This window comes from Aquarana catesbeiana, linkage group LG02 (assembly GCF_042186555.1).
Source record: "Aquarana catesbeiana isolate 2022-GZ linkage group LG02, ASM4218655v1, whole genome shotgun sequence".
NCBI classification, from domain to species: Eukaryota; Metazoa; Chordata; class Amphibia; order Anura; family Ranidae; genus Aquarana; species Aquarana catesbeiana.
The window spans coordinates 735,474,077-735,495,315 of NC_133325.1; positions in this window are offsets into that span (position 1 = coordinate 735,474,077).

The following is a 21,239-nucleotide window of genomic DNA, read 5'->3' on the forward strand; positions in this document are numbered from 1 at the left end:
CAACACCCGCCAGATGTGTTTCCTTAGAAGAGCTTTCCTCAAAGCACGAGAAGCACGACAAGGGCACTTGATCATTTGTGGAGACTTCAACTTAGTCGCAGACATACACATGGACTCTACTTCAGCTGCAAAAAGAAGAGAGTCGCCCCTGGGGCAATTCCTCACGTCACAGGATGTCTTTGACGTGTGGAGGTGCCACCATGGGTCTGAAAAGGACTATACTTATTTTTCTCCACATCACAAATCGTATTCCAGGATTGATATGTTCCTCACAGACAAGTGGCTACTACAAAACATTGGTGCATCTGTAATCCACACCGTGACGTGGTCGGACCATGCTCCAATCACCATCTCCATCAACGACACTGCACCCCAGCGGAATACGTTCCTATGGCGTGCGAACAATTACATTCTGCAACACCCAACCTACTCCCAAGATATCAAAAAACAACTGCAGGAATATTTTGATTTAAACAAGGGTTCGGTGGGGGACCCCGTCACGGTGTGGAACGCACATAAAGCGGTTCTAAGAGGTACGATTATGAAATTAAGTGCAATCTGCAAGAGAAAGAGGACGCAGCAAATAGACACCCTTACATCCCAAATTGCAACTCTTGAATCCCAACACAAGACCAAACCAAACCCGACACTTCTAGCCCAGCTACTGACCCTCAGACGCGACCTACGCTCCCTACTTCTATATTCCTACGAACAACTCCAACGCAAACTCAAAGCCAACAATTACTCCACGTCCAACAAAGCGGGCAAGAGATTGGCCCAGCGCCTCATGGGACTTAAAATCAAGTCCAGAATAACCCACTTATTTCACCCCCGCTCTAATGTTAAACTGACTAACCCCCAAGACATAGCGAATGCATTTAGCGATTATTATAGTAACTTATACAACATCAAACATGACCCTGACACCTACCAACCGTCCTCTGCTGACATTAGTGACTTTCTCCACCAAATTAAGCTCCCGACCCTGACAGACTCCCAATTGGCTTCTCTAAGCAAACCGTTCACAGACCAAGAAATCCTAAACACAATTTCTTCTCTGCCTTTGAACAAAGCTCCCGGACCTGATGGGTTCATGGGAGAATATTACAAGCAATTTTCCAGCCACCTAATTCCTCATATGACAGAATACTTCAATATTGCTGCCTCCTCTTCCAAGCTCGCAAATGAATCTCTCAATGCTATTATTATTACCATCCCGAAACCGGGAAAAGATCCAACCTCCCCTCCAAACTTTCGTCCAATATCTCTGTTGAATCTTGACGTTAAAATATATGCCAAAACAATTGCCAGACGCCTGATGATGGTAATGCCAGATCTCATCCACAAAGACCAATCCGGATTCATCAGAGATAGACAGGCTCCTGACGCCACAAGACGGATGATAAATCTGATACACCATATTGAGTCTAGTGGAACGCCTTCTCTGCTCCTATCTTTGGACGCAGAGAAGGCATTCGATAGGGTCCACTGGTCCTACCTACGAGAAGTATTGACCAAGTTTGGGTTTAGGGACTTCATATATGACGCTATAATGGCACTATATACTACCCCATCAGCTCAGGTCTACTCTGCAGACATGCTATCACGACCTTTTCACATAACGAATGGCACTCGTCAGGGCTGCCCATTATCCCCACTGATTTTCAATATGTTAATAGAACCCTTAGCAGAACACGTCCGCTCAAACCCCCTCATTACGGGTCTAACGATAGGCAAAATCCAACACAAGATTAGTCTTTTCGCAGACGATGTCATACTAATACTCACCAACCCTAACTCCGCACTCCCTGCAGCCCAAAAACTGCTAGAGTGGTTTGGACGAGTCTCGTACTACAAACTGAACGTAACTAAATCACACATTCTGGATCTTAAAATAGACGCCACCTCCAGACACCTTTTACAGGCGCAATTCCCCTTTGCCTGGGCAGACAACAGTATATCCTACTTGGGAATTAATTTAACTAAATCAACCAAACAACTCTTCATAGCAAATTTCAAACCTCTCCTAGCCAAATTAAAAAGCGACACACTAAACCTAACTAAACACAACCTCTCCTGGTCCGGGAGACTGGCAGCGTTCAAAATGATCCACTTACCACAAATACTATATCTGTTCAGAACTATCCCCATCCCCATTCCTAAACAATATTTCAAGTCCCTACAAACTATGTTTAACAAAGCTATTTGGAACGGAACTAAGCCCAGATGTGCACACGCTATACTCAGACACCATAGATCGGCCAGGGGCTCGGGCACAATCGAATTTGAGGACTATCACACAGCGGCAATCTTGGCCCAAATGGACGAGTGGTTCCAATCCAGCCCTAGCAAGCTCTGGAGTTCCATCGAGAACTCGACCTTGATCCATCCAAATTTAAAATTTTGGGCGATGAGCACACCCTGGTGCCCAAAAATATCGTCGGCTTTACCTCCTACAATGTTAGCAACAATCACAGCTTGGAAAAAAATACTACACAACGGTCGCGCTGTCTCTGACACCCTTTCCGTACCTATCCCAATAGAAGCTCTCCAACATATATCACCCGATCTACACCTAGGCCAGTGGTCCAAAAAAGGTATCAATACCATACAGGATATCCTTCAAAATGACAGTCCGAAACACTTCTCCCATCTTCAAAGCGAATTCAACCTGCCTCCTTCAGAGCTATTCACCTATAGACGCGTCACCCACTGCCTTAAAGCCATCCAATTTCCTCTCTACACATTACACTCCAGTGCCTGGGACTATCTCACGAAACCCTCCCCAAAACTAAAAGGCATTTCTCTCTTTTACAATATCCTAAACCGCAAACTACAATTTACTAAAAAAGCCCCCCACGTACACTGGGAAAGTGACCTAGGACACTCATACACTGAACACCAATGGCAAAGAACACTTAGGTCTACCTACGCGGTCACAAAATGCTCCTCACTTTGGGAGATAACCCAAAAACTGTCCCTCAGATGGTATCTCACACCCTCGAAGCTAGCTAAGTTCAGCTCTCCTACGAGCGACCAATGCTGGCGATGCAACTCAGCCAAGGGAGATTTGTTCCACATTTTTTGGTCCTGTCCTCGGCTAAAGAAATACTGGCAGAAAATATTTCTCATACTGACAGACATTACAAACCAAATCCTACTCCCCTCCCCTGACCTGGCACTATTAAACCTCAATATTGATTCTGTTCTTCCACAATACAGACACGTCCTGACACATATCTTACTCGCAGCGAGACTGTGCATAGCGAGGATGTGGAAGTCTGACAAACCCCCAACAATAGAACAAGCTCTTGACACGGTGAACCTTCACTACAATTTCGAAATAGTGATGGCCTCCAGTGCAGGCCGCTTGAATAAAGAATGGACAAAGTGGAGGCCGTGGGAGTCCTGGACTGGGGCCGAGGCATTCCTCTAAAGTAACGGAAACCTGATATTCTATCTTGACATACAACAATCACCTAGAGTTATCTTAGTCATCAACATTCATATTTACTGCTGATTTATGCTATAGAATTTGCTTTTATTTGATCCTGTCCACAGGAGCAGCTCCCCCTCGGGTGACAAATAGTTCCCAATGGGGTCCCCGAGGGCGACGCTCTAAGCAATTATAAAACATCAGATACTCTCTAACTCGCATATGACTGATCCAAATCTCTGTTCTGTTCTGTTTGTGATATTGATGAATAACTGCTGAGTAATCAATGCATACATTTCTGATTTCACTTATTGTCATTGATATACAGTGTACACACTACAATGTTGTGAAAATTTTCAATAAAAAAAAAAAACTATTGATATTAAAGAGGTTCTTCAGTCAGTTCTGAAAAAAATAACAGTCAACAACTACAAAAACTGTGGCTGCTGACTTTTAATAAACACACACTCACCTGCCCAAGGATCCAGCGCATCTCTACCCAAGCCGGTTCTTCACCAGTCTTTAGGTCCCAGGGCTGGCATGTTAACTATGGCCTGCTGGCAGTGCTGGTACAAGGTCATTTAGCACCCAGGGCAAAGATGCCAAACTGCACCCCCCCGCCCATAAGATGTATGAGCATCATGTGTTAGCAAAAATCCCCCCCCCAAAATAAAAATAAAAATTGAGCACTAATTGGCATACTTAGCCCCAAGCATAAATTCCCTTTGCAAGCCAAAATTATCCCAAAACAAAAATTCCCCCTCCTCCCAATACAAATCTCTACCTGTTGAAATCTCCCTCCCAGCACAAATCTTTTTCCCCATCCTCTCTCTAAGCTCAAATTCTCTCCCCAAACATTCCCTGCTAGCACAACTATCCCTTCCCAATAAAAGCACCCTGTTAGCACACATCCTCTCCCCTCAAATTTCCCCTCCAAGCGCAAATCCTCCCCCTCTCCAAATACCCCCTCCCAGCACAAATCCTCCCCTCCCCATAATTGTTCCTTCATAGCACAAATACCCCCCAGTCTTCCCAACTAGCATAAATCCTCCCCCCTCTTAGCACAAATACCCCTCAATCATCCCTACTAGCATAAACCCCCCCCCAAATAATTTATCCTTCTTGCACAAATTCCCCTTTCCAAATCCCTCCTCCTAGCTGAAATCCTCTTCCCCCCACCCCCTAGCACAACCCCCACCCCCAAATCACCCCTCAAATTTCCCATCCTAGCACAAATCTTACCCCTGTCACACCCCAAAATCCCCCTCCTAGCACAAATCCTCCCCCCAAATTTCCCCTCCATCATCCCTACTAGCATAAATTCTCCCCCAATCCCCATTTTTAACAGCCCCAATATTTCCTACCATAGCACAAATCCCCCATCACCTCTTCTAGCACAATCCCCCCTCCCCCAAATCCCTTCCCCCCATCCCCATGGCACAAATCCTCCCTCCAGGCACAAATAATAACCACCAGCATTGGCACCATTTTTTGCAATAATAACATCCATCATTGGTGCCAGTTTCTCCAATGGTCCCCAGCATTGATGCAGTAGATGCAATAATAACCCCCAGCAAAGGTGGTCAGTGTTGATATGCTATTTTAAAATTCTGCAGCATGAATGGGTTAATTAACACTGACACTGACCACTAATGCAGCATAAAGGGGTTATTTACACTGCCACCTTTCACTCTTGCATTAGAGATCCATGGCAGTGTTAATTAACCCCTTTGTGCTGTATTAGTGGCCAGTGTTAATTAACCCCTTTGTGCTGTATTAGTGGCCAATGTTAACCCATTCATGCTGCAATACAAAGGGATTCCTTAACACTGACACTGTCCACTAATACAGTACAAAGGGGTTAATTAACTGCCACTGGTCACTACTGCATCAGTGACAGTACAGTAATCCCTTCATGCTGCAAAAACTGGGTAATGGCAGTGTTAGTTAGCTAACCCCTTCACCCCCAATGACAAAACCCACCACACTCCTCAAGGAGTTAACAAGTCCAGTGCACTGGGAAAGCCTTATGGCTGAGTCACTGCAGTATTACACTACCACTGTTAAGCAATTCTCCTCTGTCTGCTCACTTATCTATTTTATCCAAACAGGCATGCGCTCTTAGACTCTCCCTCATTGTGCCTCTCTCTCTTTCCGTCCCGGCCTCAGTGGTTAGAAATTATGTTTACAATGGATGTTTACTAGTGCAGGGAGCTTTCCAGCACTCAGCACACCGCTGCAGCTCTACAAGGGCACTGTGCAGGGTCTCTTCTCCTGGACTTCGGAGGTGATCTGTGCACCGCTGTGCATGCTGAACCACCATCAGGCAGACCTTAGCCAGCATTGTCTGCACTCTGTAATCCCCCCTTGTTCTGGCTCCGGTGTCACCTGGGAGCAGAATGCCCCCCCTGCACCCCCATAGTGACGCCACTGTCAGTACTATACAGAGTTTGCTTACCCGCCCCTACACACATTGTTTGCTGGGAGGAGATGAGGAGGGAGGTGGGTAAGCAAACTGTAAAGTCACAATTTTACAGTCCCTATGAGAGAGCGCTACAGTGAGTGTGAAGCTGGAGAAGAGAAGAGAAGAGAAGAGAGAGCACAGCCCACTCTCTCCTCTCCAGATTTTGCAATATCATACAACACTAAGCTGTCAGAAGTAGCTGTCACTACTTCTGTCAACTAATAGTCGCATAAACTCTCCTGGCAGTGCCCCCTCCACCTCCCATGCCACAGATATCCAGGGCAGCTGCCCCTCCCACCACCCCTTGTACCGGCCCTGGCTGCTGATTGTAACTTCTTGCAGCTTCACATACAGTTGCCCACTGCACATGGTCACACAGCCTTCTAGGACCAGTGTCATGTCCCAGAAGGTTGCAGGCAGGGAGGGGGAAGGAGATCTTCTGTTTGGATTGCCTAGGTCAGTGGTCATCAACCCTGTCCTCAGGGCCCACTAAAAGGCCAGGTTTTATGTATTACCTTGGGGATATGCAGACTAGAATACCAGAATAACTGAGCAGCAAATGATATCACCTGTGATGTATTTCAGTTATCTTGCAAACCTGGCCTGTTAGTGGGTCCTGAAGACAGGGATGATGACCACTAGGTGATCTGAGTGGAAGTGGAAGCTAGTACCTGTCAAAACTAGGTACCCGCCCCACCCGTTCCCCCCATAAAAAATGTTCCTAATATGGCAGAGGATGGGGGGAGGTGGAAAGGTGAAACTTCCCCTTTTGGATAAGTTCCACTTTATGTTTCAATAGTTTTAATTGAAGTTTAAGCAAAACATATCAAATAAACAAGCAAGCAATTACAAAGTATAAGAGAATGATTGGTTGTAATTCCAGTGCTGTACTGAGGTACTTGTAAAAGATATATACGTACACATGCAGATTATAATAGGTAAAGTCAACATTACAAACTTGAGTGGGAAGGATGGGATAGGAACTCGTTAGGGGTGGGGGCTATAAAAGGGAAACAGTCATTACAACATAAATGGTGAATGGGTAACAATTTGAGTGCCAATTACCATAATTATTCTGCTTTCGGTTAGGTTAGCATACTAAAACCGTAAAGTTAGGATTTTGGAACAATTAGACTTCCAGAGTCTAGTAATATTGGCTGCATATAGTAAGTATAATAATCATTCTGTAGTTTGTAGGGAATTGTTCTCGTAATGCTAACTTGGGATCTGGTCGGATTACTTTGCCCAAGATCTCAGAAATTACTCGCAATTGACCCTTTGTAGCTTTAGAGGGGTTCCGTCTATTTGACAAATCGGTGTACTATAATAATCGTTATACTAATTTGCATAGTACAATTGGGGGCCTATGTTCCATTTTATTTTTGTAAACTGAGTCTTGAACAATGCCTGCTTGTGATGCTGAGATGGATGGACTCCTTGCTGTCACTCACATTCAGCCTGTTGTAAAAAAATACAGCAACCAGTCGGTAGTAAAGAGGTTCAGGTTTGCCACTACCATGGGTTTACGGTGAATTCCTGGTATTTGGTAAGTTCATGAATTGTAATCTTTTGCCTTAAAACTTTGCAGGTTTGCCATGAAGAATAAGGAATAATAATAATAATAAATCTACAGCTAAACTTTACTGAGTTCATTCTGACACCATACCACCGATACCGATTATATATCACTCCAAACAAATAATCCTCATATTTTCACAAGTACTGATGAAGAGGGTGATAAGTAACCCCAGAAACGTATTGGCTCTTATGCCGCGTACACATGATCGGACATTCTGACAACAAAATCCATGAATTTTTTCTGATGTATGTTGGCTCAAACTTGTCTTGCATACACATGGTCACACAAATCTTGTCAGAAATTTCGAACGCCAAGAACGCGGTGACATACAACACATTCAACGGGACTAGAAAAGGGAAGTTCAATACCAAGTGTGCCACCCTTTGGGCTCCTTCTGCTAATCTCATGTTAGTAGAAGTTTGGTGAGAGATTCGTGCTTTTCAGCCTCGTACTTTTCCGATCGTTACTGCTCTTCAGTTTGTGTTTGTGGGTTTGTATCTGGTTTTCAGTGCGTGTAGTCATTTGGCATTTGTTTTTCAGTGCGTATTTTATAGTACGTATTTGATTTTGTAGTGCATTCTTGTCTGCTAGTTTCTGATTTTCAGCTCACTCTTCTCAGGCCTTTCTGATTTTCAGTGCTTTCTGTTAGTTCGTTCTGACCAGCCGACTGTTTTCAAGCCATGAGGACCCTCACCCCGGACCAGAGGGTTTTTAACTACCGGCTGGCCAGAGCCAGAAGAGTGGTGAATAACGCTTTTGGGATAATGGCCAGCCAGTTCCGCCTATTCCTTACGGCAATCAACATGACAGAATATAAACTTAACCTTATAATCCTTGCATGCTACATTCTCCACAACTCTTGAAGAAAAAATTCAATGAACTATGTTGTTTCAGTTGGGCCTGAGGCCAGACTTCAAAAAGAAACCCTGACGGCGCTTGAAGCTGGCCATCTTGGCTTGCCCCCCCAAAGCGCCCATGAAGTAAGACAGAGGTATGTCGAGTACTTTGCGGGTAGGGGATTTAGGGGATTTCCCTCCTGATCCCATGCATAATGTCAACATGTGCTAGCTCCCATCATGGGGGATCAAGGGACATGTTTCGGGGGTGCAACCCCTTCCTCTCATCTACTTTAGTTGCGAGGAAGGGGTTGCACCCCCAAAACACTTACCTTGATATCCCGTGATTGCAGATAGCACATGTTGACACACTGTGTGCATCTTCAAAATTTGGCTTTCAAAATTTTGGAGAAAAGCTAGAAAAATAGAAAGAATTTGATAAATGTTGATGTGGTTTCGATTCTGCCTAAAACATCAGTGATGTTTTTGAGTCTTTTTTCAACATCATTGATGTCTTCCTTGATCTTCTGTAAATCCCAATTGCACACCATGATCTCCCCGATGAGGACGTGTGCACTTACACTTGTGAAATGTGTTTCTTCTTCAACAACATCCACATCACCTAAAAAAGAAAAAAAACACCATGTATTATAAATATTCAGGCATCCTTCTATTATCTGAAGCTGTGGTCTCAGACACTCACCTGTTGTGGTCACTATTTCACCCACTTCATAAACCTCTCCTTCCTCCACATCCTCTGGTTGTTGTTTGTGGATTTCCCCTTCTTTAGGAGGTAGGGGGTCCCTGGTGACCTCAGACATCCCGAATCTTCCCTATGTGAATAAAATAAAGGTATACTTATCACACAGATATTTGAGGCAAGAAATAGGAATATGAAACATTGCTTGGAAGTGTTGTACAATTGTCTGTTTTGGCAGAGTTCAAAGCTGAAGACATGATTTTTTCCCCTTTACAAAGCTGGAATACTTACCCTTTTTGTTTAAGTATCACACATGTAGAGACCCCTAGTATCCACTGGAGCACCTGTGTGGGACACCCTAAAAAGTTTGTTCTGTTGTCCCACACTAGTGCTCCTGCGTCCAGATGTGTAAACAGCTGCTGAGTGTCCTCTCCTTACACTGAATCAAGTTTGCATTTCATTCTAGTTACAAACCCATCTAGACAACAATGTACTAAACTTCTTTCAAGACAAATAAGCATGACCAAATGTAGTTAACCTGCATCTGCAAAAACATCATATTATTGGACGAACAAACGATGTTTACTATGAACGATTACTGTGCCCACGAACCTGAAACTTGCCATTTTAAACTGTACAACAGTAAAGAAAAGCACATTGAGCAGCACAAATGTAATAAGAAGAATAGTAACACACGACAAAATAGTGACTTTTTTGCAGCACTCTCTTGATTCTTCTGTACTGATCCTGCTCCCTCAATTTGAGGTCTGACCATCGTTTCCTCAGTTGATGAAAAAGGAGCAAATCAGCGCAAATATATATGCTAATGAATGGCAGCAGCTGAACACCAGGGTCAAATCCCTAAGAGTAATAGTATAGCAGGTAGTGCAGCGCTAAAGAAATAGTAAATAATCAAAGTAATAGTCCATAAACTTCAAATTTTCATAAGTGTTGTGACATCATGCTGAAAGAATTCATGGGTAAAAGTGATCCCTCCACCAGCATAAGAAATGGCCTCTCACCTTAGCAACCGGACCCTTTCGTTACAGAGGGTCAGATAGACTTTCCCTTACAGGTCAAATGAAGCAGATATGTAGCGGATCCGACTTGGTCAGCAGCGGTACGGGATAAACAATATGCAGAATCAATCCCCAAACGTATATGCCATGTAAATATAAAAGGGGTAGACCATAGTGCTCTCCGTATAAAACTTTATTAAGATGAATACAAGATAAAAAACTTGCAAACAAGGCACTCATCCAGTGCCAGATGTATGAGCATGGATAAATATGAACTACGAGTTGGTCGCGGGTGACGTCATGACGCTCCCTTCCTTCCGAACGCATTGCGTCCCAGTGGGCGGGGACTTCGTCTGCGGATCTGGAAGGCGCGTGATCACCCGCTCTTTATACACAAAGGTCGCCATGGCTACCAGGCGCTACGTGAAGCAACATAATACAGACAGGACGAGGATAACTATGCAGGGACGTAATCCCGGAAGTGTTCCCATTGCTGAAAAGACAAACAAACGGAGATCAACCCCCGCATGTAGATGTATGCTAGCAGCCTGCATATCATAAAAAATATTAAATTAACAAATGAGCATGCTCAAAACAATAAATAAATATCTATAAAATTCCTCAGGAATCAAAATATGGTGGATGAGTATATAAATAAAAAAAATTCCTCTATAAAAATAAAAAAATGTTTTTTTTTTAATTAATTTTAAAATTAAAATAAAATACGTCATCCGTGACCATCTCATGCCTCAACCAAAAACTAAAATAATTAACGATCAATTAATGTTAAATTCGACATTTAATCCCTCAGGACAGAGAACTCGAGTTTCGTGTATCCAGCAAGATTCTCTTTTGCTTAGCTGTCGTATAAAATTACCCCCTCTCCAGTGTTTTGTGACCCTCTCAATACCCCAAAAAGTTTTATTTTAATTTTAATATTAATAATAAAAAAATAAATAAATAAATATTTTTTTTATTTTTATAGAGGAATTTTTTTTATTTATATACTCATCCACCTTATTTTGATTCCTGAGGAATTTGTTGTCGGAAAATTTGAGATCCAGCTCTCAAATTTTGTTTGTCGGAAATTCCGACGGAAAATGTCCGTTGGAGCCTACACACGGTCGGAATTTCCGACAACAAGCTCCCATCGAACATTTGTTGTTGGAAAATCTGACCGTGTGTACAGGGCATTATACTTATACTATAGTTGATGTTTGAAATAAAACATTACCATGGACTTCATAATTTCAGTGTGGTGCTTTGATTATAGATTCAAATAGAAATTTATGTAATGTGTCCCCATTCAAATACACTTGAAGCATGTCTCTTATCATATCCTCTATTAAGTGTGTGGTCTATGACAGTTGTCTGTAGAATTACATACAGAATTTATGTGCGACTCTTTGGTTAGGGATTGTAGTTGAGGTTCCATAGAACATTGACAATCAATGTTCTAGTGGCAAGGAGATACAGGTTTGTAATTAATGCTGGTGGGTTGGTAGATTAGAAGTTCAGATGGCAGGTGCAGCTCTGCTGAATTGCCAGCAGCATGATATGTGCATCATTCTTTTATCTCTAAATGTAACTGATTCTTTGGTAAGGGCATTGACTGACACTCTGATATAAAAAGAGCCACTAGAGGGAGACTCCAAAAATCTGTATATACATATAGTTAAAATATTGATTAAATAAAGTGTCATCAATGTCTCAGAACATGCACTTACTAAAAATATACCTTTGTTTGCTTTTAATTACATAACATTACTCAGTGAACAATGAGGGATTATTGATCAATTGTTTTCAAACACCAATGTCTGAAAAGAGGAACGGGAGAATACCCTCTAGGGAAGCAATTTACAGACATGGCTGGTGTAGTGAGCAAAAGGAAGTCTTTGCCCAAGGCATGACAAGAAAATTAGCAATCTCAAAGATTTCACACTCTTAAATCCAAAGGAATTTTATTTTGTTTATATATTTTTATTGAAAAAGTGATAGAAAAGGAAACTAAAATACCGAGAGAAAAACACCTGCAATTGTTTCAACAGTGGTAAATAAATTATATGCCTTGTGTTAATAGGATTGTTTATTTATATATTTATTTGTTTGTATGTTTGCTTAAATTATTGCATATTTATTAAGTTATCTACCTTCTGCCAGTGCTTGCTTTAATAAAGAAACCAACTAGCTCTTTCAAATTGGAAACTGTAAAATTATTATTATACACTACCTTGCATGTCTACTTATTTTAGGTAAACCTTAATTTCAAAAACTAAAGCATAAAGAGGCTCTGGCAATATACAATTCGGGGCAAAGTGACAGTCCAACCCCCCAGTAAGGCACACTCATCCATCTGCATCTGCGCTCCCTCATCATTGTTCACTTTGTCATTCCTCTGTTATGGGACTCCTGGGTATGGAGGACCTTATGTCCTCACCACAAGATTGTGCTCAGCCCTGATCGGCTAATCATCCATCTGGGTAAACTCCAACACCAGAACTTTGATGCTTTATAGTGAGTAAGATGTGAGGGAGAGTGGACCAGAAAGTATACCTGGGGGGTTGGTTATCAAGAGGCACTTGCACACTGCCATGCAATAGCATGTGATAGTGTCTCTATAATAAAGGCAGGGTAGAAATCATTCACTCCTAAAAAGTGTTCTTAAAATCTTTACTTTACTTCCTCTAGTCAAACATAAGGCCCTTTAATTGTTGGATAGGTAGAGCTGGGTTCTTCACAAATAAGAAGAGAGGTGTGCTCACAAGTACATACGTTAAATCTTTAACTTTTAATTTCCCACATTCTAAAGCTTATAAGTTAATATCTAAGCAAAAAACATCCCTTTGTTGGTCTCTTAAAGTTATCAACTCAGTTCCCTGAAAGATTGGAAGGATTGCAAATTACAGATCTGTAGCCATGCTTAGAGAGACTTGTAATTTATACCAACATTTTAATTAATAGGCTCCTTCCTTCCTGAGTTGAATTATTTATGATGGTCAAATAGATCATGTTCATGACTGAGAGGATTATGACAGTTATGATGAGGACCTTGATCTTCACCACTGGCTATGCTTACAGCAAAATGAAGATATTTTCTGTGAATATGTGGAACAGACCTTTAACTTAGTTACCTTAGGACTTTATAGAGATTATCAAAAAGTTAAGGTAGAAGATGCAATAATTTACAGAAATAAGACATTTTTAATGTCTAGGTAATGAGTTTAAGTGAATGGCAACTTCTAAAAACCTTTATCACTCTTGGACTGCACAAGTCATGGCAGTTATCCAACAGTTATTTGACAGATATGGCCCTCTGTTTAAGATAAAAAATAATTACACCAAATCAGTTGCTCTAGAATTGTCTTTTAATCCTCTCAATGTCTTTTCACTCCAAATCTTAAGTGAAGCTGTGAATCTACATGGTATCTAAAGGCTGGTATCCATGGGCCAAATATCGGCTGATATCGAGGGTCAACAGAACCCAGCTGACATTTGACCCTTGTGTAACGCAGCCTGTCTGATAGTAGCCGGTCTAACGACTTTCTTTTATCGAACGGGTATGCTGGAAAATCATCAGTGTTTGCAGCCAATGGCTGTGAAAGCTGATCACAGTGTTCTGGCGGCAGTCCCCTTGTCAGAACACAATAGCTCAGCGGGGAGATTCCTGTACTAACTTTGCTTGTGTTAGTACAGAGATCTGTCCATTTTTTTTTTCATTCATCCTGCTGGGTTGAACACAAAAAAAAAACACCTCCCTGTGTGTACCAGGCATAAGGATACATCTTTTTTTTGTGATTATTGGATATCTATAGTTTTACAGCTTTCATAGATTGGCAAATGCACCACGCTTTAATATGATTGCAAATAAAATCAGTTTGAGAAGCCCTTAATTTCCACCTGAATTAAAAAATGGTGCATTTGACCTACATTTGAATTCCTTCTGACTTGCGTTTGACTACAGTACCTATTAAGCTGCATCAAGCTGATTAATTCCAGCTTTAAATTCCCATTGATTTGTATAAAGAGAAAATCAGTCCTGATAGAAAGGCCCATGTAGACATTTTACAAAACTAAAAGATCTTAAGACACCTGTTATGTTGCTTAACTATTAATCTAATAAAAATACATGTACATGTATTCTGTGTAAATTTACCAGACTTCAAACATTAGTTTTATAGATTTTTTTTCACAATGTATATAGCTGTGGCTGTTGTGTAGATGGGGCAAAATCAAATGTTCTTTGGTCTCATGTGAACATTGCTTTCAGGTGAATGGTACAAATTCCAATGTTTGTTTTAAAGGTTGTGTTGTTTGAATATTCTTTTTCATATGTTTTCCTCTGATCAAATGTTCTCCTAGGCTTGAACATTCTTATGTTTACCCAAAATCTGATTCAAATATTTTCTTATCAATGAATGTAAAATGAATGCTGTTATTTGAATGTTCTTGGGGTATTTTCTTAGGGTATTTTCCCTGAGGAAAAAATGTGCTTAGGGTATTTTCTCTTCTGATCAAAATGTCCAGAGTGTATTTACGCTTATGATAAAATGTTTTAAGGCTATTTTCTTTAAGGCTATTTTCTTTAAGGCTATGTTTAGACTTGTGTTGAAACCGCTGCGGCTATGATCTGCATTTGACTAACTTTTCAGAGCCCTTTGACAGGCAGTAAGGAGGCAATAGGACACTTCCTCACTGCTTATTTTAACCTAACAATTGCCACAACAACACCCACAACCAAGTGCATTCCACACAGTTGTCAGGTGTTTGAGGAGCTTCCCCATTCACATGAACGGGTGGAGTTCAGCAGGCTTACTGCCAGTCAAACACATCAGGAGCAAAAGCTTTTGCTGTGGGCATGAAGCACCCTCATCTGCTGTCATTGCAGCTTAGGGGGGCTGTTGGGGGGGGACTAAAAATGCACTTTTTTAGGGCCCCGAACCCCAACCGCAAGTCTAATTAAGCTCTAGGCTCAAATGTTTTTAAAATATGTTACATTAGGCACTGCTTGTATACACCAAAAATGCAAACAATAAATGTGTAATAAATAGCACATTCTAATAACATTCAATTTGACAACAATGACACCAAAAGGATTTGCCAATAAATGTTGCATTCTCCCTGCAAAAGATCTATATACAGTATCAGTGTTATTTTACCTGTAGCGCATCCCCGCAGGAACCGCTGGTTATGACTGACCCTTTACAAACTCAGTGTACACACAGTCAGGCTCATAGCATTTCCCTTTTCTCAATCACTCAAACACATTCTAGGGAATGTCTTTTATGCTTTTATTGCTGATGTAAACTTGGGTGCAGGAGATACCCCAAAAAGAAACTCAATTAACCAAGGGCACTTCTCTTCTCACTGTTCTGCCAGAGAGATCCCACAAGGTACACTACTGGCTGGGGAATACCTAGGGAATGCTTTTGTAGAACTGAGTACCGCACACAGTCAATAGGGCACAGAATGTAGGCCAGTACTCACAATGCCACAGGATTATTAGTTGCCTCCTTCTGATATCCACTGGGCAGTGAGAGAAACACCGACTCACAATACCACAGGATAGCTGGACATCAGGTATTCTCCAGTGAGATCTCTAGGCCATAAGATAATCACAGACTTTGGAAGTAGGCCCCCCCAGTGTAGACAACAGCTGGGACCTTGATGACCTTAAAGCAGCGTCTCCAGCAGACTGCCTTATGGGGTGGAACCCCTCAGACAAAGGACTCCTCTTGCAGGACTGGTCTCATTGCTCCTATTACCCTGCTCCAGGCTTCAGACTATACATGGGCTCTCCAGCCACCCAAAACACCTCTCCAGGGATTAGCCTCATAATTATTCATGTTGCCTTTCTATCTTCTTCCCACTGTGATTCTAGAATCCTCTAGAATGCAGGAGAAAGGAACCAGATCAGCAGCTTGTGAAACATTGAGCAGCCAAAAATAATCAACCACTGCTCCTTTGGTTACAGGGGAGCCAAACTAGATTTGCCTAGCAACCTCCACTAACTAGGAGGGTACCACAATCGCCACCCTGCCTTCATGGGCCAAGACAGAGAACAAAAAATGTCTCTTGTTGCCAAGAGCAAGGGTAGCTCATGCTAACGCAGATAAGGGGAAAACGGAATATATAAATTTCAAATACAAAATTCCATATACAAACTATATACAATAGGGTAGGTAACTGGCACCGAGCCATATCAGGACTGACCCAGACACCTAATCCCTATGATATACAGTACTGTGCAAAAGTTTTAGGCAGGTGTGAAAAAAATGTTGTAAATTAAGAATGCTTTCAGAAATAGAAGTTTTATTAGTTTATGTTTATTGATTAAAAATGGAAAGTAAATGAACAGAAGAGAAATACAAATCAATATTTTGTGTGACTAACCTTTGCCTTTAATACAGCCTCAATTCTTCTAGGTTCACTTACACACAGATTTTGAAGGAACTTGGCAGGTAGGTTGTTCCAAACATCTTGAAGAACTAACCACAGATCTTCTGTGGATGTAGGCTGTCTCAAATACCTCTGTCTCTTCATGTAATCCCAGACAGACCCGATGATGTTGAGATCAGGCCTCTGTGATGACCAAACCATCACTTACAGGACTCCTTGTTCTTCTCTAGATTAAAGATAGTCCATAGTGACATTGGCTGTAAGTTCGGGGTCATTGTCCTGCTGCAAAATAAATTTAGAGGCAATTGCACATCTCCCTGATGGTATGGCATGATGGATAAGTATCTGCCTGCATCTGGGTTGAGATTCTCAATTTTTTGTGGAAATCCCACTGTTTAGAGTAACAAGTGATTAAGTAAGAGCAATGGTTCAGCTTATGCATCATTCCATAACAAACCAAACAAGTAGGAAGTTTTATGAAGACAAAACAAAGTCTCAAAGCAGATCTGCTGGATTATCTCTTTAGCTAACCTTTAGTGCTTTGGGAATCTTGTGTCATGTATAAAATGTTTATTAGTAAAACAAAAACAGTACATAATTAAAAAAAAAAAAAAACGAAATAAAAAAAGATTTTAACCATAGCCGAAAAACAGCTACAGCATGGTGTGATATCTCCGGGACTATACTATAACGTCCTCCCAGAATCACGCTCCCACGCACCCCCTGGGGCACCCACCCGGAAATGACTGTGACTGATGGATCTTCCAAACCCAGCGCATCACTGATTGGGGTAAAGGGCCAATGACAGCGGCCCTTTACCACGTGATCACTCCATCCAATGACGGGGCGATTGGATGTCAACAAATTGGAGCTTGTGTGGTTCAGCTCCTCCCCTCTCTTTGCACCGATCAGTACAGCATGTGAGGAGAGGGAGGGAGCTGGGTACAGCAGCGCTGTGGGCTGGATCTGAAGTGCCCCCAGTGCTGATCTGTGCCCATACATGTCTCACCCATCCATGGCTCATCCATGCTCCATCCATGGATCATCCATCCCCTTTCATGGCTCATCCATTCATCCATCCATGCTCCATCCATGGCTCATCCATGACTCATCCATCCCCATTCATGGCTCATCCATCCATCCATGCTCCATCCATGTCTCATCCATCCATTCATGCGCCATCCTTGGCTCATTCATCCCCATTTATGGCTCATTCGTGCCACATCCGTGATCATCCATGCCTCATCCATGATCATCCATGCCACATCCGTGATCATCCATGCCACATCCGCGATCATCTGTGCCACATCCGCGATCATCCGTGCCACATCCGCGATCATCCGTGCCACATCCGCGATCATTCGTGCCACATCAGTGTTCATCCATGCCACATCAGTACTCTTTCATGCCACATCCATGCCGCATCAGTACTCATCTGTGCCACATCAGTGATAATCCGTGCCACATCCGTGATCATCCATGCCACATCAGTGATCATCTGTGCCACATCCATGCCACATCAGTACTCATCCGTGCCACATCCATGCCACATCAGTACTCATCCATACCACATCTATTCCACATCAGTACTCATCCGTGCCACATCAGTACTCATCCATGCCACATCAGTACTCATCTGTGCCACATCCATGCCACATAAGTGCTCATCCATGCCACATCAGTGCTTATCCGTGCCACATCAGTGCTCACCCATGTCACATCAATGCCACATCAGTGCTCATTCATTCCACACCCATGCCACATCCATGCCACATCAGTGCTCATCCATGCCACATCCTAGCCACATCAGTGCTCATCCGTGCCACATCAGTGCTCATTCATGCCACATCAGTGCCCAGATAAGTGCTCAACTGTGCCACATCAGTGCTCATTCGTGCCACATCCATGTCTCATGAGTGCTCAGCTATGCCACATCCATGTCACAGCAGTACTCATCTGTGCCATATTCATGCCACATCAGTACTCATCCATGCCACATCAGTACTCATCCATTCCACATCCATGCCACATCAGTGCTCCACCATGCCACTAGAGTACCTCACAAAAATGTAATAGGTAGTCAAATTAGATTTGAAATGTATGCCCCTAGAACACCTGATGGTGCTCCTTGCCTGTTGGACCTCTGTATGTGGCCAGGCTGTGTAAAAGTCTTACACATGTGGTATTGCCATACCCAGGAGGAGTAGCAGAATATATTTTGGGGTGTCATTTGTGGTATGTAAATGCTATGTATTATAAATATCTTATACATGGACAACTTTGTGTAAAAAAAATAAGTTTTCATTTTCTTTCCACATTTTCCACAAACAGGTGGAAAAAAATGACATGTTCAAAAGACTTATTATGCCTCCTAGAATATCCGTTGGGGTGTTTACTTTCCAAAATGGGGCAATTTTTGGCAGTTTTCATTGTCCTGGTGCTTCAGGACCTTCAAAAGTTTAAGAGGTATTTAAGAAATTCGATTTGTCATTTATGCTCCTAGAACGCCTGATGGTGCTCCCTGCATGTTGGGCCTCTGTATGTGGCTAGGCTGTGAAAAAGTCTCACACATATGGTATTTCCATACTCAGGAGGAGGGGCAGAATGTAATTTAAGGTGTAACTAAAAGAATGCATATGCTGTGTGCGAGAAATAACTTTTTGTGAGAATAACAATTTTGTGAAAAAAAAATGTAAAAAAAAAATCTTAATTTTGCAAAGAATTATGGGAAAAAATTACAACTTCAAATAACTCACCATGACTCTTAATAAATATCCTGGAATGTCTACTTTCCAAAAAGGGGTCATTTGGGGGGTATTTGTACTGTCCTGACATTTCAGGGCCTCAAGAAATGAGATAGGCCACCAGTATATCGGGTGTGATCAATCTTCAGTGATTGGCACCATAGCATGTAGACTCTATAACTTTCACAAAGACCAAATAATATACACTGATTTGAGTTATTTTAACCAAAGATATCTAGCAGTATAACTTTTAGCCAAAATTTATGAAGAAAAATTACTACTTTGCAAAATGTTATAACCAAAACAAAGAAAAATATTTTTTTTTACCAAATTTTCTGGCTTTTTTTCATTTATAGCGCAAAAAATAAAAAACCCAGTGATGATTAAATACCACCAAAAGAAAGTTTTATTTGTGTGAAAAAAAAGGACAAACATTTTGTATGGGTACAGTGTTGCATGACTAAGTAATTGTCATTCAAAATGTGAGAGCACTGAAAGCTGAAAATTGGTCTAGTTAGGAAGGGGGTTTAAGTGCCCAGTGGGCAAGTAGCTAAAATAAATGCATTTTTAGTAGAAATCAAGACAAATGCATTCAAGCCTGGCCATTCAGATTAATTTTAGCACCAAGATAGTGGACTGCCGACCATATATTTTCAACAGTCGGTAATTACTTAAACGTTCTAATATTTCATTGCCCTATAAATCCACTTTTGTATGGTAGTTTTGGGTGCAATGAATACAGATTATACAAATTTGAGGCCATGGTAATAATTAATATTATTCAACTTGACTTAAAAAGCATATTTTCTGATCAGATTGATCTGTTTTTCTATGAGACAGGGTTCTTAATCCTCTATTTGCCCTAATTTTACAAAGACAAATGTGGGGACAATGGCATTGTACAATGAAAATGTAATGACATGATGACCATAGTGATGAACCCCTACCCCTGTCTCTATGGTGGTTCAATGCTTATAAATATAACATTTAAAAAAGATATGGTTTTTCCCTTCCTGATGCCACATGCTTATAGGGTAGCAAGTGTGCAGTCTACTTCTACAGGTTGTTTATACATCCTTGAGGCTTATCAGCACTCAGGTTGCCTTTAGTGTGGTCTCTAAAAATGGACCAGTAGTATTTGCTGATGGGCAACATAATGTTTGGAATGCTTGGTGCTTAGGAGAGTGTGCTTTCATGGGAAAGTTATGTGCCCCTTACCAACTCACATGTCTGAAGTGCTGGGTTTATGGAGCTGGGGAGCGGGAACTTCATTAATTGACAAATGTAAATATTTGGAACAATAAAGAAAACAATTAAGTAAAATAAATTAATTATCTGCCAGGGATATCAACTGAGGTCAGTGGCTGGTGAGGCACTGGCTAGTATCAGAGCCAGATACACACAGGTTACATACGCAGCGAACGTTAGAATGAGAGCAAATTTTCTAAAAGAGTTCCCGCTGATATATAACACTAAGGTCCCCAGTGGATGTCATTTATGCTGTATAATAGCTTATTTCAGAACACCGATCGGCACTCAGCTGACTGCCCGCTGGTTTCCTCTCCCAATGCGATAGCTGCAGGAGGAGGTGCTGCTAAACCCCCGCTGACATCAGCCAAGATGAGGAGAGGAGAGAAGGAGACCAGTGGGCAGTCATGTGAGCGCCGAAAGTAAGCTATACCGCATATTTTTATAATGGATATCCACTGGGGAGCTTAGTGTTATATATCAGCAGGAACTATAGCAGAAAAACCCTGTTATAGTTAGAGCAGGTTAGGCGGATTGGGGAGCTGACAGCCCGGAGGGGAGGTGGAAGGAGGACAGAGGGAGACACAGGAGAGCAGGCTGCAGATGACACAGGCACATACTCTGACCATGGTGTCAGGGCTCAGCAGCCCTGATTATCATGGTCAGTTTACAGGGGGTGGTCAGAAACTGGCAGGATCAGCCAGGTATTACAGGTGTTACAGGGGGCCAAATTACACAGCACAAGCACTGTGCTGTATAACATGCTTTAAAGAAACAGGATCAATATTTTTGGGTTAACAAACACTTTAAGGTAGTG